Genomic DNA, 26,999 nt, shown 5'->3' with positions numbered 1-26,999 from the left:
GGTCTCCCGTCACATGAAAATAGTGTCCCCTCTGCAGCATACCTTCCGCTACACCTTCTCTACCAGCAGGGTCCCATCAGGTTGAAGATCCACTGCTGCCTCTATTGCATACAAAGACAGAGTACGTTTCAAATGGGACTGTCTGGGCACTCAGGCCCTCCTGAGCTGTTCAGCTCTCAGGCTTCTCTGCTCTCCAACCAGGAAATCCTCCTATCTTATCCCACAGTGGCCCCTCCTAAATTAACTATTAGCAGGGTACTGGCTGCTAAACTATTAGATGCTCCCTCTAGTGCACCTGTTAGTTAATTACACTTTCCCTAGCCAGATAGCATACAAATATATATACATCACATTACACCTAGAAGCATACAGGAAAATGACAATATTTTCATTAAATGGTAAAAGGGAAGGCGTACAAGACAGTCCTGGTACACTCCTTACATTCCCCCTTCCTTTAATTATGGTTGTCCCTGACCATATAGTGCTTCAAACCATAATATGTACAAATTATACTCCTCGCAGGGAGGTCAAAGAAATAGCTTAAAGTCCCTTCATTACAATGTCGAGAGTCTATCTTGAGAGGTGCCTGGCACACAGTCCTCCAGGTGACACCTGCAGTATGAAAATCAACATATTTTACAAGCATACAACCTTTTCCGTAAGTTCAACATTTCTTTTTTTTAAGGGACTGAGAACGCACATTCAGTTGAAATTTCTGCAAGCATCAGCGGGCCCCTGACCTGCTGGACCTGGTCGCTGGGCCCGTGACCAAGGAAGTAAGAGGATGGGGAATATTCTGGATGCAACTCTGAAAACAGGAAGAACCTCATTAGGAAATTTCATTTAATCCAGATTGAGAGTCCAGAAGAGAAGACAGCTTATATAGCATAATTTCATACAATTATTCAATATTTTATTCATTCATTGCCAAAACTTTCTTTTATGTTTTTCCACATTTTTTCTAGGGTTAAGATTAAGGATAGGCTTAAGGATACAGTTAATTATGGTTATGGCTGGGGATAGAGCTAGGATTAGGAATTTGGTATTTAAAAGAATCTGAAAAATGTAACACACAAAGTAAAACAAATTATAGTAATACACAAATTTTTATTATTGTTACATTTTATGTCTGATTTCACAAAAAACAGAAAAAAACATGAGTATTTTCCTCAAAATATAATACATGTGCTTGGAAGCAAAGGTTTTAAATTCTGGACTATTGGGAGCACCTGTTCCACCTAGGCTTAACTGATTCCCCATTGTGTTGGAGATGCTCTCAGTCCATAGGTACCCTAACACACATTTTTTGGCATTGCCCAGTTTTGTTGAAATTCTGGATGGACATAAACAAATCTCTTCTTTGTATGGGTTTAATGAAATGCCACCTTACTCCTCAGGATATTTTACTATCTCTACCCTCGCAAACTCCTATAAATATCCCTAGTAAACTGCCATGAAGGAAGCATACAAAAACACCAATGGAATCAACCTTCACACCAAGGCAAAGAATAAAATAAATAATCTTTATTCAAATAAGACACATATACATATTAAAATCAATTGTTGGCGGGTGAGATACTCAAGACACAGGACAAAGGTGGGTAACCCAGAGCAGAAAACTCCATAAGTAATAAATAATGCAGGTAAAAATGAGCCAAATAAGTGCCAATGTGCAATTACTCATATATATCACGCATTACAACATTAGATAGTAGCATAAATAATATTACTACTACTTAAGGGCAAAATAAGCCACTAAGGTGCCAGTGTGCAAGTGCAAACAAGTCATATATAACACATACGATAAAGGCAAACAATAGTATATATATATTTACCAACAGGAGCGCTCCTGGGGACCCACCACACCCGACGCGCGTTTCGCACCGAAATGCTTCGTCTGGGGGTGGTTAGGTGTCCACCAGCAATGTTATTTATATCGAAATGGTCCAATAGGATTAATGTTGTCATTAAGTTCTAACAAAGAGCCGCTGTGTACACATGCGCAATAGATTGCCATCATAGTCTCTAAATAGCAACCCAGTAAGAAGGATCTGTCGGCGTCAGAATGCCAGCCAATGAGGGACGCGGATGTATAATGAAAAACCGGAAGTTGCGTAGCGCCTAGACGCCACATCCGGCTCGGCGCTGGCGTAGCCGGCAACCGAACTCAGTACCTAGTAACCGGCGCCTAATGTAACGTATATAGGGGGCGTTGAACATAATAGAATCACAGAGTGTTTCAACGCAACTTCCGGCCGAGCGCTACCCTAGCAACCGAACCCGGCAGTAAACAAGCAGCGCTAAGGATGACGTCTGCAAGAGGGCGTAATAGCCCGATGTGCCATACAAAGCCTCCAATATCCAGCCTCCGTAGCTATGTAAGCATAGTATATAATCACGTCAATAGTGATAAAGTACACCATAAGCCCTACATAAAAATGGATACCATGTAGGTAAAATAGCGTACTTGATCCAAAAAACCGGAAGATCCTAGTCTACGGAAAATTGTAGTCTAAATAGGACCATAACCGCAAGCCGATATCACTTATGGACAGAAAAACCAAAAAGTGAAACAAAAAGTGCATAGTGAAAGAGTGCGCAGTGAAAAAAACCTATTAAGAAAAAATTATATATTAAGTTGCAACAATAAATTAAAATGCAATAAATAAGTAAGATAATGCACATTACACAAATATATGTGTTTATGTGTATATATATATATATATAAACATACAGTATAATAACCAAGTGGGACCTAAAATGTGAAAACAATGAACAACCTGAAAAAACAGGCTAAAATATATGAGTAAATGCACATAATGCACGATTAACAGAGTGATGTTAGTAGGTCCAATCCATATGCCGGCGGAATGTCCACAATCCATACGCTTTTAAATATGCACATCAATCCTATAAGACCAAGAAGATAAATTAAAATAAAATAAAATAAAATACGAATATAAATACGAGACACCAATAAAACCAAAAGACAAAAATAAATATAAGAAAATTAATTAAATATTTTAATAAAAAGTAATAAGACTGCATTATAAATAATGAACTTCATAAAATAAATCGCTATCGCATTAGGTATATGACTGATCCAATATTAAATAGATAATGTGTCAATCCGGCCAAATAAGTATAAGAGATTCAATAGCCAGGATATGGTGGTACTACTTCGGTAGAAAGGGGGAAAAACTATTATATTCATTGAGGCCCAGAGGTGCAAGGGTGCTAAGCTTGTAAATCCACCGTACCTCCTTCTGGGCTAGCATCTTTTTCCAGTTGCCCCCCCTAAGTCCGATAAAGACCCTATCGATACCCTTAACTTGTAACCCTGTTGCGTCACATCCATGGAGGGCTTTAAAGTGACGTGGGATCGGTTTCAGTTTGAGAGTGTCTGTTTCAGTGGCGGCACCCTCAATATCCAACACGTGTTCCCGTACTCTCCTACGCCGTTCACGTGTGGTCATGTGTTGTGAATTTGGATTCTGGGCTCCCCCGGTGGCTACTGGTGGAATTGAACTGGTGTCTTCATCTTCTCTGTTCACCTGTTCCCATCAAGATGTGGGAGTCGCTATATAACCTTGCTGCTTTGTTAGTTGCTTGCCGGTCATCAATGTTATCAGAAGCCTCTCTGTGCTTGTTCCTGCTCCTAGACAACTACTAGATAAGTTGGACTCTTGTCCATGTTTGTTTTTGCATTTTTGTTCCAGTTCACAGCTGTAGTTTCGTTACTGTGTCTGGAAAGCTCTTGTGAACAGGAATTGCCACTCTGGTGTTATGAGTTAATGCCAGAGTTTTAAAGTAATTTCTGGATGGTGTTTTTGATAGGGTTTTCAGCTGACCATGAAAGTGTTCTTTCTGTCTTCTGCTATGTAGTAAGTGGACCTCAAATTTGCTAAACCTATTTTCATACTACGTTTTGTTATTTCATCTTAATTCACCGCCAATACATGTGGGGGGCCTCTGTCTCCTTTCGGGGTATTTCTCTAGAGGTGAGCTAGGACTTATATTTTCCTCTGCTAGCATTATTTAGTCCTCCGGCTGGTGCTGGGCATCTAGAATCAACGTAGGCATGCTACCCGGCCACTGCTAGTTGTGTGTTAGGTTTAGTTCATGGTCAGCTCAGTTCCCATCTTCCAAGAGCTAGTTCCTATATATGCTGATGCTATGTTCTCTTGCCATTGAGATCATGACAGTTTGACCGGCCCACAAAGTGTTAATTGTTTGGGCTGAAGCAGGAGATAGAGAAGTGTTTAAGGGAAATTTTTTTTTTTTTTTTTTTTTTTTTTTTTTTTTCCCTTCAGAGTTTTGCTGCCTAGCCCTTAATTGCTGTCTAGCTGCTTCTTACCTCCTCTTAACCCTTGAATGGCTCTGGGTCCACCTGTTTGTAATGGATCTTCAGAGTGTAACTGCAGGTTTGAATAATCTCGCCACGAAGGTACAAAATTTGCAAGATTTTGTTTGTCATGCACTTGTATCTGAGCCGAGAATTCCTTTGCCGGAATTTTTCTCGGGGAATAGATCTGGGTTTCAGAATTTTCGAAATAATTGCAAATTATTTTTGTCCCTGAAATCTCGCTCTGCCGGAGACCCTGCACAGCAGGTCAGGATTGTGATTTCCTTGCTCCGGGGCGACCCTCAAGACTGGGCTTTTTCATTGACACCAGGGGATCCTGCGTTGCTCAATGTGGATGCGTTTTTTCTGGCCTTGGGGTTGCTTTATGACGAACCTCATTTGGAGCTTCAGGCAGAAAAAACTTTGATGTCCCTATCTCAGGGGCAAGATGAAGCGGAAGTTTACTGCCAAAGATTCCGTAAATGGTCTGTGCTTACTCAGTGGAATGAGTGCGCCCTGGCGGCGACTTTCAGAGAGGGTCTCTCTGATGCCATTAAGGATGTTATGGTGGGGTTCCCTGTGCCTGCGGGTCTGAATGAGTCCATGACAATGGCTATTCAGATCGATAGGCGTTTGCGGGAGCGCAAACCAGTGCACCATCTGGCGGTGTCCACTGAGAAGTCGCCAGAGAGTATGCAGTGTGATAGAATTCTGTCCCGAAGCGAGCGGCAGAATTTTAGACGGAAAAATGGGTTGTGTTTCTATTGTGGTGATTCTACTCATGTTATATCAGCATGCTCTAAACGCACTAAAAAGCTTGGTAAATCTGTTTCCATTTGCACCTCACCGTCTAAGTTTATTCTATCTGTGACCCTGATTTGCTCTTTGTCATCTATTACCACGGACGCCTATGTCGACTCTGGCGCCGCTTTGAGTCTTATGGATTGGTCCTTTGCCAAACGCTGTGGGTATGATTTAGAGCCTTTGGAGACTCCTATTCCTCTGAAGGGGATTGACTCCACCCCATTGGCTAATAATAAACCACAATACTGGACACAAGTAACTATGCGTATTAATCCGGATCACCAGGAGATTATTCGCTTTCTGGTGCTGTATAATCTACATGATGATTTGGTGCTAGGATTGCCTTGGCTGCAATCTCACAACCCAGTCCTCGACTGGAGAGCTATGTCTGTGTTGAGCTGGGGATGTAAGGGGGCTCATGGGGATGTACCTGTGGTTTCCATTTCATCATCTATTCCCTCTGAAATTCCTGAGTTCCTGTCTGACTATCGTGACGTCTTTGAAGAATCCAAGCTTGGTTCGTTACCTCCGCACCGAGAGTGCGATTGTGCCATAGATTTAATCCCGGGTAGTAAATACCCAAGGGGTCGTTTATTTAATCTGTCTGTGCCTGAACATGCTGCTATGCGAGAATATATAAAGGAGTCCTTGGAAAAGGGACATATTCGTCCATCGTCATCTCCCTTAGGAGCCGGTTTTTTCTTTGTGTCAAAAAAAGACGGCTCTTTGAGACCATGTATTGATTATCGGCTTTTGAATAAAATCACTGTTAAATATCAATACCCATTGCCGTTGCTGACTGATTTGTTTGCTCGCATAAAGGGGGCCAAGTGGTTCTCTAAGATTGACCTTCGTGGGGCGTATAATTTGGTGCGAATCAGGCAGGGGGATGAGTGGAAAACCGCATTTAATACGCCCGAGGGCCACTTTGAGTATTTAGTGATGCCTTTTGGTCTTTCAAATGCTCCGTCAGTTTTCCAGTCCTTTATGCATGATATTTTTCGCGATTATTTGGATAAATTTGTGATTGTGTATCTGGATGATATTCTGATTTTTTCGGATGACTGGGACTCTCATGTCCAGCAAGTCAGGAGGGTTTTTCAGGTTTTGCGGTCTAATTCTTTGTGTGTGAAGGGTTCTAAGTGTGTTTTTGGGGTACAGAGGATTTCCTTTTTGGGATATATTTTTTCCCCCTCTTCCATTGAAATGGATCCTGTCAAGGTTCAAGCTATTTGTGATTGGACGCAGCCCTCTTCTCTTAAGAGTCTTCAGAAATTTTTGGGCTTTGCTAACTTTTATCGTCGATTTATTGCTGGTTTTTCGGATATTGCTAAGCCATTGACCGATTTGACTAAGAAGGGTGCTGATGTTGCTGATTGGTCCCCTGATGCTGTGGAGGCTTTTCGGGAGCTTAAGCGCCGTTTTTCCTCTGCCCCTGTGTTGCGTCAGCCTGATGTTGCTCTACCTTTTCAGGTTGAGGTCGACGCTTCTGAGATCGGAGCTGGGGCAGTGTTGTCGCAGAAAAGTTCTGACTGCTCCGTGATGAGGCCTTGTGCCTTCTTTTCCCGTAAATTTTCGCCCGCTGAGCGGAATTATGATGTTGGGAATCGGGAGCTTTTGGCCATGAAGTGGGCTTTTGAGGAGTGGCGCCATTGGCTTGAGGGGGCCAGACATCAGGTGGTGGTATTGACGGACCACAAAAATTTGATTTATCTTGAGACCGCCAGGCGCCTGAATCCTAGACAGGCGCGCTGGTCATTATTTTTCTCTCGGTTTAATTTTGTGGTGTCATACCTACCGGGTTCTAAGAATGTTAAGGCGGATGCCCTTTCTAGGAGTTTTGAGCCTGACTCGCCTGGTAACTCTGAGCCCACAGGTATCCTTAAGGATGGAGTGGTATTGTCAGCCGTTTCTCCAGACCTGCGGCGGGCCTTGCAGGAGTTTCAGGCGGATAGACCTGATCGTTGCCCACCTGATAAACTGTTTGTTCCTGATGATTGGACCAGTAGAGTAATCTCTGAGGTTCATTCTTCTGCGTTGGCAGGTCATCCTGGCATTTTTGGTACCAGGGATTTGGTGGCAAGGTCCTTCTGGTGGCCTTCCCTGTCACGAGATGTGCGAGGCTTTGTGCAGTCTTGTGACGTTTGTGCTCGGGCCAAGCCTTGTTGTTCTCGGGCTAGTGGATTATTGTTGCCCTTGCCTATTCCTAAGAGGCCTTGGACGCACATCTCGATGGATTTTATTTCAGATCTGCCTGTTTCTCAGAAGATGTCTGTCATCTGGGTGGTGTGTGACCGTTTCTCTAAGATGGTCCATTTGGTTCCTCTGCCCAAGTTGCCTTCTTCTTCCGAGTTGGTTCCTCTGTTTTTTCAAAATGTTGTTCGTTTGCATGGTATTCCTGAGAATATCGTTTCTGACAGAGGGACTCAATTCGTGTCTAGATTTTGGCGGGCATTCTGTGCTAGGATGGGCATAGATTTATCTTTTTCGTCCGCTTTCCATCCTCAGACGAATGGCCAGACCGAGCGGATTAATCAGACCCTGGAGACATATCTGAGGTGTTTTGTGTCTGCTGACCAGGATGATTGGGTTGCTTTTTTGCCATTGGCGGAGTTCGCTCTCAATAATCGGGCCAGCTCTGCCACTTTGGTGTCCCCGTTTTTCTGTAATTCGGGGTTTCATCCTCGATTTTCCTCTGGTCAGGTGGAATCTTCGGATTGTCCTGGAGTGGATGCTGTGGTGGAGAGATTGCATCAGATCTGGGGGCAGGTGGTGGACAATTTGAGGTTGTCCCAGGAGAAGACTCAGCTTTTTGCCAACCGCCACCGTCGTGTTGGTCCTCGGCTTTGTGTTGGGGATTTGGTGTGGTTGTCTTCTCGTTTTGTCCCTATGAGGGTCTCTTCTCCTAAGTTTAAGCCTCGGTTCATCGGCCCGTATAAGATATTGGAGATTCTTAACCCTGTTTCCTTCCGTTTAGACCTCCCTGCATCCTTTTCTATTCATAACGTTTTTCATCGGTCATTGTTGCGCAGGTATGAGGTACCGGTTGTGCCTTCCGTTGAGCCTCCTGCTCCGGTGTTGGTTGAGGGTGAGTTGGAGTACGTTGTGGAGAAAATCTTAGACTCTCGTGTTTCCAGACGGAGACTCCAGTATCTGGTCAAGTGGAAGGGATACGGCCAGGAGGATAATTCTTGGGTGAATGCATCTGATGTTCATGCCTCTGATCTGGTTCGTGCCTTTCATAGGGCCCATCCTGATCGCCCTGGTGGTTCTGGTGAGGGTTCGGTGCCCCCTCCTTGAGGGGGGGGTACTGTTGTGAATTTGGATTCTGGGCTCCCCCGGTGGCTACTGGTGGAATTGAACTGGTGTCTTCATCTTCTCTGTTCACCTGTTCCCATCAAGATGTGGGAGTCGCTATATAACCTTGCTGCTTTGTTAGTTGCTTGCCGGTCATCAATGTTATCAGAAGCCTCTCTGTGCTTGTTCCTGCTCCTAGACAACTACTAGATAAGTTGGACTCTTGTCCATGTTTGTTTTTGCATTTTTGTTCCAGTTCACAGCTGTAGTTTCGTTACTGTGTCTGGAAAGCTCTTGTGAACAGGAATTGCCACTCTGGTGTTATGAGTTAATGCCAGAGTTTTAAAGTAATTTCTGGATGGTGTTTTTGATAGGGTTTTCAGCTGACCATGAAAGTGTTCTTTCTGTCTTCTGCTATGTAGTAAGTGGACCTCAAATTTGCTAAACCTATTTTCATACTACGTTTTGTTATTTCATCTTAATTCACCGCCAATACATGTGGGGGGCCTCTGTCTCCTTTCGGGGTATTTCTCTAGAGGTGAGCTAGGACTTATATTTTCCTCTGCTAGCATTATTTAGTCCTCCGGCTGGTGCTGGGCATCTAGAATCAACGTAGGCATGCTACCCGGCCACTGCTAGTTGTGTGTTAGGTTTAGTTCATGGTCAGCTCAGTTCCCATCTTCCAAGAGCTAGTTCCTATATATGCTGATGCTATGTTCGCTTGCCATTGAGATCATGACAGTCATGCCTATATAAATCAAGCCACATGGGCATGTGGCATGATATATGACCCCCTTGGTGGTACAGGAAATGGTTTATGTGTAATCTGGTACACTTTGTCTCCTTTGGAATTTAAAAAGTCCCGAGTTGTCACAATGTTGCTGCAGGCCACACATTTCCCACAATTAGAACAACCCCATGCAGGACCCTTGGCTCCAAAAATGTATTTAGGGCCATGTACCCCATGATAGCTATGTACCAATTGGTCCCTTAGGTTGGATGCACGTCTATAGGTAATTGATGGATAAGGCCCAATGCAACCGGCAACTGTCTTATCCATCATCAATATTGGCCAGTGTTTGATGATTGCCCTTCTGACCTCCTCGCTTCTAGAATTGAAGTCCAGAATGCAACGTACCTGATCTTGATCCTTTATGATTTTCTGTTTTTGAAGGAGAGTACTTCTTTGACTACGATAAGCCCTCTGGTATGATCGGCATATAGTTTTTTTACCATATCCCCGATCTCTAAAACGTGTCCATAGGTTTTGGGCCTGTCGTTCGAATGATTCATCTTGGGAACAAATTCTCCTAGCACGCAGGAATTGTCCTGTAGGAATATTCCTGATCAGATGGCGAGGGTGCTGTGAGGAGGAATGTAGGAGAGAGTTAACAGAGGTGTTTTTCCGAAACAAATCTGTATGGATGGTTCCATCAACCCCAACTCTGATGGAAATATCCAAGAAATCAATCTGTTGGGTATCACATTTATATGTTAGTTTGATATTCCTAGTGTTGAGGTTTAACACATTGATATACTCATCCAGATCCTTTCTAGTCCCCTGCCATACCATCAGAATGTCATCGATGTATCTCCACCATGACACTACACCCTGATTCAAAGGGTGAGGGTTAGTTTGAAAAATGTCACGCTCCCATAGTCCTAAAAACAGATTAGCATATGGGGGCGCACAAGACGCCCCCATTGCTGTACCCTGCATCTGGAGGAAAAACGTGTCCCTAAACAGAAAAAAATTGTGTGTTAATACAAAATCCAGGGCCCTGATCAGGAAAGAAGCCAAATCCTGATCCAGGTCACTACTGGATAAAAAGAAGGAAACTGCTTCAATGCCATCCTGGTGTCGAATCGAGGTATATAAAGATTCGACATCACAGGTGACCAGCATCATATTTTCCTCAAGTTGTAATCCGTCCAATTTTAACAGGACATCCGTAGTGTCCTTAAGAAAAGAAGGTAGTGTTTCCACTATAGGTTTCAAATGGAAATCTATTAATTTGGATAGTGAGTCACATAAACTATCTACCCCGGACACTATGGGCCTACCTGGGGGTGACACCGGATCTTTGTGGATCTTGGGCAGAAGATATATACACGCAACCGTTGGATCATCATTCCAGAGACCGTCCCTTTGTTTCGGTGATAATACACCAGTCGCCACTGCTTCATCCAGAAGGACAGATAGTTCATATCTAAATTTGGATAAAGGATTAAACGTGAGTCTCCTATAGCACAATGGATCCTTCAATTGTCTTATCATTTCTTTCTCGTAAGCCACCTTAGGGTATGTGCACATGTTCAGGATTTCTTGCAGAAATTTCCTGAAGAAAACCGGAAATTTTCTGCAAGAAATCCGCATTTTTTTTTTTGCGTTTTTTTTCCGTTTTTTCCGCGTTTTTTTTAGCATTCTGCAAGCGTAATTAGCTTGCAGAATGCTAAAGTTTTCCAAGCGATCTGTAGCATCGCTTGGAAAACTGACTGACAGGTTGGTCACACTTGTCAAACATAGCGTTTGACAAGTGTGACCAACTTTTTACTATAGATGCAGCTTATGCCGCATCTATAGTAAAAGATAGAATGCTTAAAAATAATAAAAAAAATAAAAAAATGCTTATACTCACCCAGACATCTCCTCACCGGCGTCCGGCTCCTCTTCCTATAGCTGGTCTGTGCGCACAGGACCTTCCGTGACGTCACGGTCACGTGAGCGGTCACATGACCGCTCACGACCAATCACAGGACAGTGACGTCATCGGCAGGTCTTTCGCCGCACACCAGCTACAGGAACCGAACGGCAGCGTGCAGTGGAGGCGGGAAGACATCGAGGGTGAGTATAGGACTGTTTTTTATTTTAATTCTTATTTTTTGACCACTTATATGGTGCCCAGTGCGTGGAGGAGAGTCTCCTCTCCTCCACCCTGGGTACCAACCGCACATAATCTGCTTACTTCCCGCATGGTGTGCACAGCCCCGTGCGGGAAGTAAGCAGATCAATGGACCCCTAGGTGTGCGGAATCCCCTGCAATTCCGCATTTTAATGAACATGTTGCTTTTTTTTCCGCGATGCGATTTTTTCGCGGAAAAAAAGGCTACATTTGCACAAAAAATGCGGAATACACTTAAAATAATAGGAGGCATATGTAAGCGTTTTTTTCGCGTTTTTATCACGTTTTTATAGCGAAAAAACGTGAAAAAAACGCGAAAAATACTGAACGTGTGCACATGGCCTTAGACCAAACCACCACATTCCCACCTTTATCCGATGGCTTAATGATTACCTCTTTAAGATCTCTTAGTTCTTTGAGAGCTCGTCTCTCTTCAAAGCTGAGGTTATCCCTCTTAATGGTCTCAGGAATCAATTCAACTTCCTTCATCACCAGCTGAATAAAGAGGTCCATAGATGGTATAGTACTAATCTGTGGAAATTTTTTCGATTTTGGAAGCAGATATTTAGGATATTGTTTAGTACTATCCGCCTCCGATGCCAGATCTTCTAAGATCTGAAGTACTTCTTCTTCTGTCTCTATGGGAGAAAATCCAACATGTGGTGGTTGATTATATAATCTCTTAAAGTATAACTTACGTATAAAGAGTTGTAGGTCCTTAAATATTGAAAAATGGTCGGGTGCTGAGGACGGAGCAAAAGTTAGCCCCCTACTCAGGACCCCTATCTGGGCATCTGTCAACATCACATCAGATAAATTTATCACCTTCATCTGGTTCCTTTGTGGTTCCCCATCCCCTTCATCCGAATTAGCTTGAAGTCTTCTTCTTGTATTGTATCTACGGGAACGGTCATCCTTCCTCCTTTGGGTGAACCTCATATGACTTTGCTCCCCCACATTGGAAGATGAGGCGGATGTATCCGTGCTGGAGGTACTAGCTGTTTCCAATGTAGGTCCACTCCTCTCCTGGGCATTCATATGGCTCCATTTATAAATTTTATTGTCCTTCTTGTCCTGAAGATCCCTCAGGAATTTTTTATTTTTATTAGCCGCGATAACCTTTTCCCATTCCTCACATGATGTATCTACATCCTTTTTAAAGGTATCCAACTCCTCCTGTGTACATTCATTCTGGAGTTTCTTATGAATCTCATCAATTTCCAAACCCAACTCATTGATAGATTTCGAGTTGATGTCTATCAAGATAGATATAAACGTCATAGAGCATATGTGACATGCTTCTTCCCATCGTGTTCTGAAAGTCAAATCATTCACAGGAAAAGAGGGAAAGATTTGCACTCTCAAGCCCCTCGGAATGATATTCTTAAGTATATAATTGTCCAACGACATTTTATTCCACCATATCCGAGTGCGGCGGTTTAATAAATTTTTAAAAGTCTTTTTTAATGCAGTCTTTTGTACTGGTTCCTGTGTCTGAGAACCTCCCTCGCCAAAAACTTTAGACGCTTGTATTGTTCTAGAGGCATCTCTGCTACTAAAATCCATGTTGAATCGGGATCTAAATACTGTCCTAAATCAAGACACAAGACAAAGCAAACTCCTATAAATATCCCTAGTAAACTGCCATGAAGGAAGCATACAAAAACACCAATGGAATCAACCTTCACACCAAGGCAAAGAATAAAATAAATAATCTTTATTCAAATAAGACACATATACATATTAAAATCAATTGTTGGCGGGTGAGATACTCAAGACACAGGACAAAGGTGGGTAACCCAGAGCAGAAAACTCCATAAGTAATAAATAATGCAGGTAAAAATGAGCCAAATAAGTGCCAATGTGCAATTACTCATATATATCACGCATTACAACATTAGATAGTAGCATAAATAATATTACTACTACTTAAGGGCAAAATAAGCCACTAAGGTGCCAGTGTGCAAGTGCAAACAAGTCATATATAACACATACGATAAAGGCAAACAATAGTATATATATATTTACCAACAGGAGCGCTCCTGGGGACCCACCACACCCGATGCGCGTTTCGCACCGAAATGCTTCGTCTGGGGGTGGTTAGGTGTCCACCAGCAATGTTATTTATATCGAAATGGTCCAATAGGATTAATGTTGTCATTAAGTTCTAACAAAGAGCCGCTGTGTACACATGCGCAATAGATTGCCATCATAGTCTCTAAATAGCAACCCAGTAAGAAGGATCTGTCGGCGTCAGAATGCCAGCCAATGAGGGACGCGGATGTATAATGAAAAACCGGAAGTTGCGTAGCGCCTAGACGCCACATCCGGCTCGGCGCTGGCGTAGCCGGCAACCGAACTCAGTACCTAGTAACCGGCGCCTAATGTAACGTATATAGGGGGCGTTGAACATAATAGAATCACAGAGTGTTTCAACGCAACTTCCGGCCGAGCGCTACCCTAGCAACCGAACCCGGCAGTAAACAAGCAGCGCTAAGGATGACGTCTGCAAGAGGGCGTAATAGCCCGATGTGCCATACAAAGCCTCCAATATCCAGCCTCCGTAGCTATGTAAGCATAGTATATAATCACGTCAATAGTGATAAAGTACACCATACGCCCTACATAAAAATAGATACCATGTAGGTAAAATAGCGTACTTGATCCAAAAAACCGGAAGATCCTAGACTACGGAAAATTGTAGTCTAAATAGGACCATAACCGCAAGCCGATATCACTTATGGACAGAAAAACCAAAAAGTGAAACAAAAAGTGCATAGTGAAAGAGTGCGCAGTGAAAAAAACCTATTAAGAAAAAATTATATATTAAGTTGCAACAATAAATTAAAATGCAATAAATAAGTAAGATAATGCACATTACACAAATATATGTGTTTATGTGTATATATATATAAACATACAGTATAATAACCAAGTGGGACCTAAAATGTGAAAACAATGAACAACCTGAAAAAACAGGCTAAAATATATGAGTAAATGCACATAATGCACGATTAACAGAGTGATGTTAGTAGGTCCAATCCATATGCCGGCGGAATGTCCAAAATCCATACGCTTTTAAATATGCACATCAATCCTATAAGACCAAGAAACTGAAACCGATCCCACGTCACTTTAAAGCCCTCCATGGATGTGACGCAACAGGGTTACAAGTTAAGGGTATCGATAGGGTCTTTATCGGACTTAGGGGGGGCAACTGGAAAAAGATGCTAGCCCAGAAGGAGGTACGGTGGATTTACAAGCTTAGCACCCTTGCACCTCTGGGCCTCAATGAATATAATAGTTTTTCCCCCTTTCTACCGAAGTAGTACCACCATATCCTGGCTATTGAATCTCTTATACTTATTTGGCCGGATTGACACATTATCTATTTAATATTGGATCAGTCATATACCTAATGCAATAGCGATTTATTTTATGAAGTTCATTATTTATAATGCAGTCTTATTACTTTTTATTAAAATATTTAATTAATTTTCTTATATTTATTTTTGTCTTTTGGTTTTATTGGCGTCTCGTATTTATATTCGTATTTTATTTTATTTTATTTTAATTTATCTTCTTGGTCTTATAGGATTGATGTGCATATTTAAAAGCGTATGGATTGTGGACATTCCGCCGGCATATGGATTGGACCTACTAACATCACTCTGTTAATCGTGCATTATGTGCATTTACTCATATATTTTAGCCTGTTTTTTCAGGTTGTTCATTGTTTTCACATTTTAGGTCCCACTTGGTTATTATACTGTATGTTTATATATATATACACATAAACACATATATTTGTGTAATGTGCATTATCTTACTTATTTATTGCATTTTAATTTATTGTTGCAACTTAATATATAATTTTTTCTTAATAGGTTTTTTTCACTGCGCACTCTTTCACTATGCACTTTTTGTTTCACTTTTTGTTTTTTCTGTCCATAAGTGATATCGGCTTGCGGTTATGGTCCTATTTAGACTACAATTTTCCGTAGTCTAGGATCTTCCGTTTTTTTGGATCAAGTACGCTATTTTACCTACATGGTATCCATTTTTATGTAGGGCTTATGGTGTACTTTATCACTATTGACGTGATTATATACTATGCTTACATAGCTACGGAGGCTGGATATTGGAGGCTTTGTATGGCACATCGGGCTATTACGCCCTCTTGCAGACGTCATCCTTAGCGCTGCTTGTTTACTGCCGGGTTCGGTTGCTAGGGTAGCGCTCGGCCGGAAGTTGCGTTGAAACACTCTGTGATTCTATTATGTTCAACGCCCCCTATATACGTTACATTAGGCGCCGGTTACTAGGTACTGAGTTCGGTTGCCGGCTACGCCAGCGCCGAGCCGGATGTGGCGTCTAGGCGCTACGCAACTTCCGGTTTTTCATTATACATCCGCGTCCCTCATTGGCTGGCATTCTGACGCCGACAGATCCTTCTCACTGGGTTGCTATTTAGAGACTATGATGGCAATCTATTGCGCATGTGTACACAGCGGCTCTTTGTTAGAACTTAATGACAACATTAATCCTATTGGACCATTTCGATATAAATAACATTGCTGGTGGACACCTAACCACCCCCAGATGAAGCATTTCGGTGCGAAACGCGCGTCGGGTGTGATGGGTCCCCAGGAGCGCTCCTGTTGGTAAATATATATATACTATTGTTTGCCTTTATCGTATGTGTTATATATGACTTGTTTGCACTTGCACACTGGCACCTTAGTGGCTTATTTTGCCCTTAAGTAGTAGTAATATTATTTATGCTACTATCTAATGTTGTAATGCGTGATATATATGAGTAATTGCACATTGGCACTTATTTGGCTCATTTTTACCTGCATTATTTATTACTTATGGAGTTTTCTGCTCTGGGTTACCCACCTTTGTCCTGTGTCTTGAGTATCTCACCCGCCAACAATTGATTTTAATATGTATATGTGTCTTATTTGAATAAAGATTATTTATTTTATTCTTTGCCTTGGTGTGAAGGTTGATTCCATTGGTGTTTTTGTATGCTTCCTTCATGGCAGTTTACTAGGGATATTTATAGGAGTTTGCTTTGTCTTGTGTCTTGATTTAGGACAGTATTTAGATCCCGATTCAACATGGATTTTAGAAGCAGAGATGCCTCTAGAACAATACAAGCGTCTAAAGTTTTTGGCGAGGGAGGTTCTCAGACACAGGAACCAGTACAAAAGACTGCATTAAAAAAGACTTTTAAAAATTTATTAAACCGCCGCACTCGGATATGGTGGAATAAAATGTCGTTGGACAATTATATACTTAACCCTGCTGTTCTGTTCGGGTCATAGTGACCCGAACAGACTTTTTGCGGCCCTGTAGATTTTTTTCTGTAAGTCTCTAAAACTTGAGACTCCTTGACTTTTCCTCATTTGGGGGGACCTACATATGAGTATATATATGTATTTTTTTTTTCGTTTACTTTTTGCTACACGAAAAAAGTTACACTAGTTCTGTTCGGGTCATAGTGACCCGGCATCGTTTTTTACAGCTGTGAGGCCATATTTTCAGTGAAATAAAGGACTTATAACCTCAGTTGGGTCTATTTATTGCATCTACTATTGTATATCAATTGATTTTTTTCCTAAATTATTTCAATGGGGTCGTATGCGCGCTCTACCGGGGGTATGCATTGAGATCTGCGCACCATAAAAATGGCTTTATATTGATTATTTTTGGTGCGCAGTCTATTCTAAAATGTAGAGTGCATCTGGAGAGATCACTAGGTGTGCACTACACGTGTATATTTTGCGCAGAACGGACTGCTCAGAACGCGCTGTCTAAGACGGTTTTTGTTTGTAAATCTGAGCTGTAAAGTCTTGCAAATAATTTTTTTGGCTAAGTAAGTCTGTCTTCCTGGCTTATCTGCTTGTTTTCAGAAGTTTTCAAAATGTTTGATTTGATTGTTTTGATTTTTTTTTTTTTTTACAAAAATGTGTATTTTTCTATTTTCGTTTTGCTCATTGATCTGTTTTTTCAGAATAAAAACAAAAAAAAAAGATTTCTGTTTCATTTTTCTTTTTTTTACTACCAAACATGTTCACAAACAGTCTAGTAAGCAAAAAGTTATAAAAAAAAATGAGTTAGAGTGTCTAAAATCAAGGTTTAATAAGCCGGGTCATAGTGACCCGAACAGAACTAGTGTATAGTAAATGCGAACAGAACAGCAGGGTTAAGAATATCATTCCGAGGGGCTTGAGAGTGCAAATCTTTCCCTCTTTTCCTGTGAATGATTTGACTTTCAGAACACGATGGGAAGAAGCATGTCACATATGCTCTATGACGTTTATGTCTATCTTGATAGACATCAACTCGAAATCTATCAATGAGTTGGGTTTGGAAATTGATGAGATTCATAAGAAACTCCAGAATGAATGTACACAGGAGGAGTTGGATACCTTTAAAAAGGATGTAGATACATCATGTGAGGAATGGAAAAAGGTTATTGCGGCTAATAAAAATAAAAAATTCCTGAGGGATCTTCAGGACAAGAAGGACAATAAAATTTATAAATGGAGCCATATGAATGCCCAGGAGAGGAGTGGACCTACATTGGAAACAGCTAGTACCTCCAGCACGGATACATCCGCCTCATCTTCCAATGTGGGGGAGCAAAGTCATATGAGGTTCACCCAAAGGAGGAAGGATGACCGTTCCCGTAGATACAATACAAGAAGAAGACTTCAAGCTAATTCGGATGAAGGGGATGGGAACCACAAAGGAACCAGATGAAGGTGATAAATTTATCTGATGTGATGTTGACAGATGCCCAGATAGGGGTCCTGAGTAGGGGGCTAACTTTTGCTCCGTCCTCAGCACCCGACCATTTTTCAATATTTAAGGACCTACAACTCTTTATACGTAAGTTATACTTTAAGAGATTATATAATCAACCACCACATGTTGGATTTTCTCCCATAGAGACAGAAGAAGAAGTACTTCAGATCTTAGAAGATCTGGCATCGGAGGCGGATAGTACTAAACAATATCCTAAATATCTGCTTCCAAAATCGAAAAAATTTCCACAGATTAGTACTATACCATCTATGGACCTCTTTATTCAGCTGGTGATGAAGGAAGTTGAATTGATTCCTGAGACCATTAAGAGGGATAACCTCAGCTTTGAAGAGAGACGAGCTCTCAAAGAACTAAGAGATCTTAAAGAGGTAATCATTAAGCCATCGGATAAAGGTGGGAATGTGGTGGTTTGGTCTAAGGTGGCTTACGAGAAAGAAATGATGAGACAATTGAAGGATCCATTGTGCTATAGGAGACTCACGTTTAATCCTTTATCCAAATTTAGATATGAACTATCTGTCCTTCTGGATGAAGCAGTGGCGACTGGTGTATTATCACCGAAACAAAGGGACGGTCTCTGGAATGATGATCCAACGGTTGCGTGTATATATCTTCTGCCCAAGATCAACAAAGATCCGGTGTCACCCCCAGGTAGGCCCATAGTGTCCGGGGTAGATAGTTTATGTGACTCACTATCCAAATTAATAGATTTCCATTTGAAACCTATAGTGGAAACACTACCTTCTTTTCTTAAGGACACTACGGATGTCCTGTTAAAATTGGACGGATTACAACTTGAGGAAAATATGATGCTGGTCACCTGTGATGTCGAATCTTTATATACCTCGATTTGACACCAGGATGGCATTGAAGCAGTTTCCTTCTTTTTATCCAGTAGTGACCTGGATCAGGATTTGGCTTCTTTCCTGATCAGGGCCCTGGATTTTGTATTAACACACAATTTTTTTCTGTTTAGGGACACGTTTTTCCTCCAGATGCAGGGTACAGCAATGGGGGCGTCTTGTGCGCCCCCATATGCTAATCTGTTTTTAGGACTATGGGAGCGTGACATTTTTCAAACTAACCCTCACCCTTTGAATCAGGGTGTAGTGTCATGGTGGAGATACATCGATGACATTCTGATGGTATGGCAGGGGACTAGAAAGGATCTGGATGAGTATATCAATGTGTTAAACCTCAACACTAGGAATATCAAACTAACATATAAATGTGATACCCAACAGATTGATTTCTTGGATATTTCCACCAGAGTTGGGGTTGATGGAACCATCCATACAGATTTGTTTCGGAAAAACACCTCTGTTAACTCTCTCCTACATTCCTCCTCACAGCACCCTCGCCATCTGATCAGGAATATTCCTACAGGACAATTCCTGCGTGCTAGGAGAATTTGTTCCCAAGATGAATCATTCGAACGACAGGCCCAAAACCTATGGACACGTTTTAGAGATCGGGGATATGGTAAAAAAACTATATGCCGATCATACCAGAGGGCTTATCGTAGTCAAAGAAGTACTCTCCTTCAAAAACAGAAAATCATAAAGGATCAAGATCAGGTACGTTGCATTCTGGACTTCAATTCTAGAAGCGAGGAGGTCAGAAGGGCAATCATCAAACACTGGCCAATATTGATGATGGATAAGACAGTTGCCGGTTGCATTGGGCCTTATCCATCAATTACCTATAGACGTGCATCCAACCTAAGGGACCAATTGGTACATAGCTATCATGGGGTACCTGGCCCTAAATACATTTTTGGAGCCAAGGGTCCTGCATGGGGTTGTTCTAATTGTGGGAAATGTGTGGCCTGCAGCAACATTGTGACAACTCGGGACTTTTTAAATTCCAAAGGAGACAAAGTGTACCAGATTACACATACCATTTCCTGTACCACCAAGGGGGTCATATATCATGCCACATGCCCATGTGGCTTGATTTATATAGGCATGACCACACGTGAACTGCGTAGGAGAGTACGGGAACACGTGTTGGATATTGAGGGTGCCGCCACTGAAACAGACACTCTCAAACTGAAACCGATCCCACGTCACTTTAAAGCCCTCCATGGATGTGACGCAACAGGGTTACAAGTTAAGGGTATCGATAGGGTCTTTATCGGACTTAGGGGGGGCAACTGGAAAAAGATGCTAGCCCAGAAGGAGGTACGGTGGATTTACAAGCTTAGCACCCTTGCACCTCTGGGCCTCAATGAATATAATAGTTTTTCCCCCTTTCTACCGAAGTAGTACCACCATATCCTGGCTATTGAATCTCTTATACTTATTTGGCCGGATTGACACATTATCTATTTAATATTGGATCAGTCATATACCTAATGCGATAGCGATTTATTTTATGAAGTTCATTATTTATAATGCAGTCTTATTACTTTTTATTAAAATATTTAATTAATTTTCTTATATTTATTTTTGTCTTTTGGTTTTATTGGTGTCTCGTATTTATATTCGTATTTTATTTTATTTTATTTTAATTTATCTTCTTGGTCTTATAGGATTGATGTGCATATTTAAAAGCGTATGGATTGTGGACATTCCGCCGGCATATGGATTGGACCTACTAACATCACTCTGTTAATCGTGCATTATGTGCATTTACTCATATATTTTAGCCTGTTTTTTCAGGTTGTTCATTGTTTTCACATTTTAGGTCCCACTTGGTTATTATACTGTATGTTTATATATATATACACATAAACACATATATTTGTGTAATGTGCATTATCTTACTTATTTATTGCATTTTAATTTATTGTTGCAACTTAATATATAATTTTTTCTTAATAGGTTTTTTTCACTGCGCACTCTTTCACTATGCACTTTTTGTTTCACTTTTTGTTTTTTCTGTCCATAAGTGATATCGGCTTGCGGTTATGGTCCTATTTAGACTACAATTTTCCGTAGTCTAGGATCTTCCGGTTTTTTGGATCAAGTACGCTATTTTACCTACATGGTATCCATTTTTATGTAGGGCTTATGGTGTACTTTATCACTATTGACGTGATTATATACTATGCTTACATAGCTACGGAGGCTGGATATTGGAGGCTTTGTATGGCACATCGGGCTATTACGCCCTCTTGCAGACGTCATCCTTAGCGCTGCTTGTTTACTGCCGGGTTCGGTTGCTAGGGTAGCGCTCGGCCGGAAGTTGCGTTGAAACACTCTGTGATTCTATTATGTTCAACGCCCCCTATATACGTTACATTAGGCGCCGGTTACTAGGTACTGAGTTCGGTTGCCGGCTACGCCAGCGCCGAGCCGGATGTGGCGTCTAGGCGCTACGCAACTTCCGGTTTTTCATTATACATCCGCGTCCCTCATTGGCTGGCATTCTGACGCCGACAGATCCTTCTTACTGGGTTGCTATTTAGAGACTATGATGGCAATCTATTGCGCATGTGTACACAGCGGCTCTTTGTTAGAACTTAATGACAACATTAATCCTATTGGACCATTTCGATATAAATAACATTGCTGGTGGACACCTAACCACCCCCAGACGAAGCATTTCGGTGCGAAACGCGCGTCGGGTGTGGTGGGTCCCCAGGAGCGCTCCTGTTGGTAAATATATATATACTATTGTTTGCCTTTATCGTATGTGTTATATATGACTTGTTTGCACTTGCACACTGGCACCTTAGTGGCTTATTTTGCCCTTAAGTAGTAGTAATATTATTTATGCTACTATCTAATGTTGTAATGCGTGATATATATGAGTAATTGCACATTGGCACTTATTTGGCTCATTTTTACCTGCATTATTTATTACTTATGGAGTTTTCTGCTCTGGGTTACCCACCTTTGTCCTGTGTCTTGAGTATCTCACCCGCCAACAATTGATTTTAATATGTATATGTGTCTTATTTGAATAAAGATTATTTATTTTATTCTTTGCCTTGGTGTGAAGGTTGATTCCATTGGTGTTTTTTTCTCTACCCTCGGCAAGCTTTAACCCAAGGAAACATGACCTCCTTTCCCTTTTGCTGGCAGCTGCAAAACACCTGATTTTAACACACTGGAAGCAATTGTCCCCTCCTACTTTGAAGGAATGGATTACTAAGGTGCATGACTTACATCGTTTAGAAGAGTTGTCCAGTTGGGTAACACGCACACACGAGAAATTTCAAATTTCTTGGCTTCCTTGGCTTAAATTTTCCCACGCCCTTCAATAAAGTCCCTAATCATTTTTTGCTTCGTACCCTTAATCTCTGTTAGTTTTTTCTCCTGTCCTACATCTCTGGCCCATGTCTCGGATATGCTGTTTTCTTCACTTGCTCCCCTCCTGGGTCCCTTGCATGTGCCGCAGTGGTCGAGTCCGTTACCTTGAGTCCGTTACCTTGAGTAACAACCCGTCTTAGCCTTCTATAAGAAACTAACATCCTTCCTTTTTTCTCATAATCTTATTAACAGATAAATGTATATTTTGAAGTCCTAAGGTCACATCTCTTTAATTCATACCACCCAATCCTTCCTCTTCTCTACACAGTAGAGTTGTAAAAAGGGATTATTCATCCTGAAACTGTTCTTTACTGATTTGTAAAGTTGTTATGCTCATTGGTTTTCTCTGGTAGAGACTTCAATGCTACTGTTATTTGCAAACATGCGTCTCTATCTCCCATGTTAGATTGCTTTTGAACGATGATTTAATACTGAGCATTTGTTTTGTTATTTGAAAACTTAAAGTACCATATATAAAAAATAAATACATTCTGGACTAGTGGAGAGGACTAGTATTGACTAGTAACAACTCTCAATTAGTTCAAAATACTTGTCTTGCCCTTAGTAATGGCAATCCATGCTATGCCAGCTACTGTTAATATACTGTACACTATGTGGACAAAGGTATTGGAACTAGAGGTGGGTGAAGCCGAACAGTAAAGATCGGAGCCCGTATTGAACATCTACTATTCGGGCAGAGACTCCGAACACAGACTTTACCAGGAAGTCCATGTTACTGTTTGGGTTCGGCACTCCAAACACCAGGTGTTTCTCACTCTGTCATCTGCATCACAGAGCGAGAAACACCAGCAGCTCTGAATGATGGTAAGATCATTATCGCCTGTCAGAGCGCTGCGGTGCCCTCACTGTCATATGACAGCATGAGCCTGCAGCTGTGACCGGAGGTAAGACGTTTACCTTCAGTAACAGGAACTACTACTCCCATCAGCCTACGCCTGCTGTGGCTGGAATTCTCAGACTGGTAAGGGGCCATGGATATTGGCCGCACCTAGGCTAAAAATATCAGCCCGCAGCTGCCCCAGAAAAGGCACATCTATTAGTTGTGCCAATTGTAGCTCTTTGCCTGGCTTTTCACACTTGCCCTTTGGCAGTGGCAAGTGGAGTTAATATTTGTGGGGTTGATGTCACATTCTATTATCAGGTGACATCAAGCCCATGACTTAGTAATGGTGAAGCATCCATTAGATGCTTTCCCATTACTAATCCCATAGTTATCTTGTAATTTGTAAATAAACACACAGCCATAATAAAGTCCTCTATTTGAAATAAAAAAAGCATTGTTTTACTTTTTTATTTAAAAATTACATACAGAGCTATAAAAAATATTTAGAATTGTGAGTCCTCAGTGGTTGATACCTTTTAATGGCTAACTGAAAAGATGGTAACAAATTGCAAGCTTTCAAGACTACTTGGGCCTCTTCATCAGGCATAGACTAAAAGAAATTCTGGAGAATCACATATTTATGCACAAATCATCACAGAAAAAAAAACATGGATAAGACAGGTGACATGAAGTAGAATTACCATGGGTGATAAACAGTTATGTCCATAAATATTGGACCAGTTCTTAGATAGGGAATGCTTTATTGTCCTCTGATTGTGGTCTGTTTCTGTTGTGATGACTAGGGTTGAGCGAAACGGATCGGACAAATTCAAAAATCGCCGACTTTCGGCAAAGTTGGGTTTCATGAAACCCGACCCCACTGTGGGATCTGCCATGAGGTTGGCGATCTTCGCGCCAAAGTCGCGTTTCATATGACGCGTTCAGTGCCATTTCTCAGCCAATGAAGGAGGACACAGAGTGTGGGCAGCGTGATGACATAGGTCTCGGTCCCCACCATCTTAGAGAAGGGCATGACAGTGATTGGCTTGCTTTCTGCGGCGTCTCAGGGGGTATAAAGGGGCGTGCACGCCGACCGCCATCTTACTTCTGCCGATCTTAACTTAGGGAGAGGTTGCTGCAGCTTCATCAGAAGCAGGGATATAGTTAGGGAGGGAAGATTAACCCCCAAACCGCTTGTGCTGTAGCGATTTCCACTGTCCAACACCACCTTTGTTTTGCAGGGACAGTGGAGGCTATATCTTTGTGCATCAGCTCTGTAGCTTATTAGGCTGCCTCATAAGGCTCCCTGATAGCTGCATTGCTGTTTGCACCGCTGCTGTGCAAACCAACTGCTTTTTTAAAAGCAAAAATCCTGTTGCTCATTTCTGCAGTTATCTTGTTTATTTGTCCACACTTTTATGTGCAGCAGTCCTTTTTGTTGCTGCCATACTTGTCCTGAGATCATTGTAGGGAGATTGAAATTGTACTACAGTCCTTGGATTTTTTCAGATATTTTCCGGCCACTTTCTGCCACTTGCATTGTGTTGTGTTACACACTGGGCCTGAGTTGTGGTGCTGTCTTCCCCCCAAAAAAGGGAGATTCAAATTGTCACAAAGCGGATATACGTCAGTTCAGTTAGTTTGTCGTATATCAGCCAGCCACGTTCTGCCACTTACATTGTGTTGTAAAATACACTGGGCCTGAGTTTGGGTTCAGTCTCCCCCCCAAAAAAAAAGTGAGATTGAAATTCTCACAAAGTGGATATACCTCAGTCCTCTTAGTTTGTGGTGTATCAGCCAGCCACTTGCTGCCACTCACATTGCGTTGTAAAATACATTGGGCCTGAGTTTGGGTTCAGTCTCCCCCTCAATAAAGTGAGATTGAAATTCTCACAAAGTGGATATACCTCAGTCCTCTTAGTTTGTGGTGTATCAGCCAGCCACTTGCTGCCACTCACATTGCGTTGTAAAATACACTGGGCCTGAGTTTGGGTTCTGTGTCCAAAAAAAAAAGTGAGATTGAAATTCTCACAAAGTGGATATACCTCAGTCCTCTTAGTTTGTGGTGTATCAGCCAGCCACTTGCTGCCACTCACATTGCATTGTAAAATACACTGGGCCTGAGTTTGGGTTCTGTGTCCCAAAAAAAAAGTGAGATTGAAATTCTCACAAAGTGGATATACCTCAGTCCTCCTAGTTTGTGGTGTATCAGCCAGCCACTTGCTGCCACTCTCATTGCGTTGTAAAATACACTGGGCCTGAGTTTGGGTTCAGTCTCCCCCCAAAAAAAGTGAGATTCAAATTCTCACAAAGTGGATATACCTCAGTCCTCTTAGTTTGTGGTGTATCAGCCAGCCACTTGCTGCCACTCACATTATGTTGTAAAATACACTGGGCCTAAGTTTGGTTTCAGTCTCCCCCCCAAAAAAAAAGTGAGATTGAAATTCTCACAAAGTGGATATACCTCAGTCCTCTTAGTTTGTGGTGTATCAGCCAGCCACTTGCTGCCACTCACATTGCGTTGTAAAATACACTGGGCCTGAGTTTGGGTTCTGTGTCCCCCCAAAAAAAGTGAGATTGAAATTCTCACAAAGTGGATATACCTCAGTCCTCTTAGTTTGTCGTGTATCAGCCAGCCACTTGCTGCCACTTACATTGTGTTGTGTTATACACTGGGCCTGAGTTGTGGTGCAGTCTCCCCCCCAAAAAAAGGGAGAAATAAATTCTCAACAAGTTTATATACACCTTCTACCTTGTTTTACAGTACCATATAACAGTTGTTATTTTGGTTAGATTTTCCCAAAAATGAGGAAGTCTGGTGGAAGAGGCCGTGGGCGGTCGTTGCCAGCTGGTACTGATGGTAGTGGTCAAATTCAAAAGATCACTGCACTCGTATAGTTTTCAAATGCATCATTTCAAAAGTTTATTAAATTTGTGTCAGAGAGAAAAAAAGGTTCTTGGCGAATTTGACGTTTCGGCTAACCCGTAGCCTTGTTCACAAAAATCGCTGTAACAAGTGAAAGATAAAACAATGTCACTCACAGGTAAGTATATACATATTTACAATTTGTACACAAAAGAAAGAAAACCATGTCACGGTGATACAATCGCCGATAGTTGGGCATATCATATAGGGATTATCGACTAGGAATCACATATTTTCCAAGACATATGAACAACTCGACGATCGAGAGGGGGAGTTTGAGAGAGGGAGTTCAAGTTGGATATGGCGAGAACACTTATGGAGAAAGAACATACCCTGTTAGAACTGTATTGCATACAAAGAGAGGACCCTTTACATTTGGTGAGTCAAATAGAACGATGAAGAGGCATAACCTGGAATGAACAATATAGCATAAGGAGGCAGCAGAGTCATACGGTACATAGCAGAGGCAACATAGCAATAATATACTACTGACAGTAATTCCCTCCTTAGATGCTGGTTATTCTTATCTCCACCCCAAACAGAGTAGTACAATATAGAGATACTGACCTAGCAGGAGTGCTAGCGAACATAAGCCCATACACAAAAACCGTATCAGCGGCTGGACCGAGACTTGTGGCTGCAATATATACATATAAGAATAATGGGGTCCAATAGTGTAGACAGATAGAGCTGTGGGGTATATGAAGCTATTGGAATACCTGTCCCGTGGATGTAGTCAATACTTGATGTCAGCCTGTATCCGTTCAGTATTTTTTGCAGT

The 26,999-nt window shown here is 41.7% G+C and overlaps 1 long non-coding RNA gene across 1 annotated transcript; it reads right to left on the bottom strand.

The window, feature by feature from the left end:
- Window positions 1–586: 586 nt before the first annotated feature.
- LOC143818111 (uncharacterized) lies at window positions 587–26,587 on the bottom strand. Its single transcript, XR_013224321.1, has 3 exons — window positions 26,551–26,587; window positions 701–808; window positions 587–612 (listed from the first exon to the last, which is right to left on the bottom strand). It is a non-coding gene; the product is annotated as an uncharacterized LOC143818111 (long non-coding RNA).
- Window positions 26,588–26,999: the final 412 nt, after the last annotated feature.

This window comes from Ranitomeya variabilis, chromosome 3, assembly GCF_051348905.1.
Source record: "Ranitomeya variabilis isolate aRanVar5 chromosome 3, aRanVar5.hap1, whole genome shotgun sequence".
Lineage (NCBI taxonomy): Eukaryota > Metazoa > Chordata > Amphibia > Anura > Dendrobatidae > Ranitomeya > Ranitomeya variabilis.
This window is presented reverse-complemented; position numbering and strand designations above follow the sequence as displayed.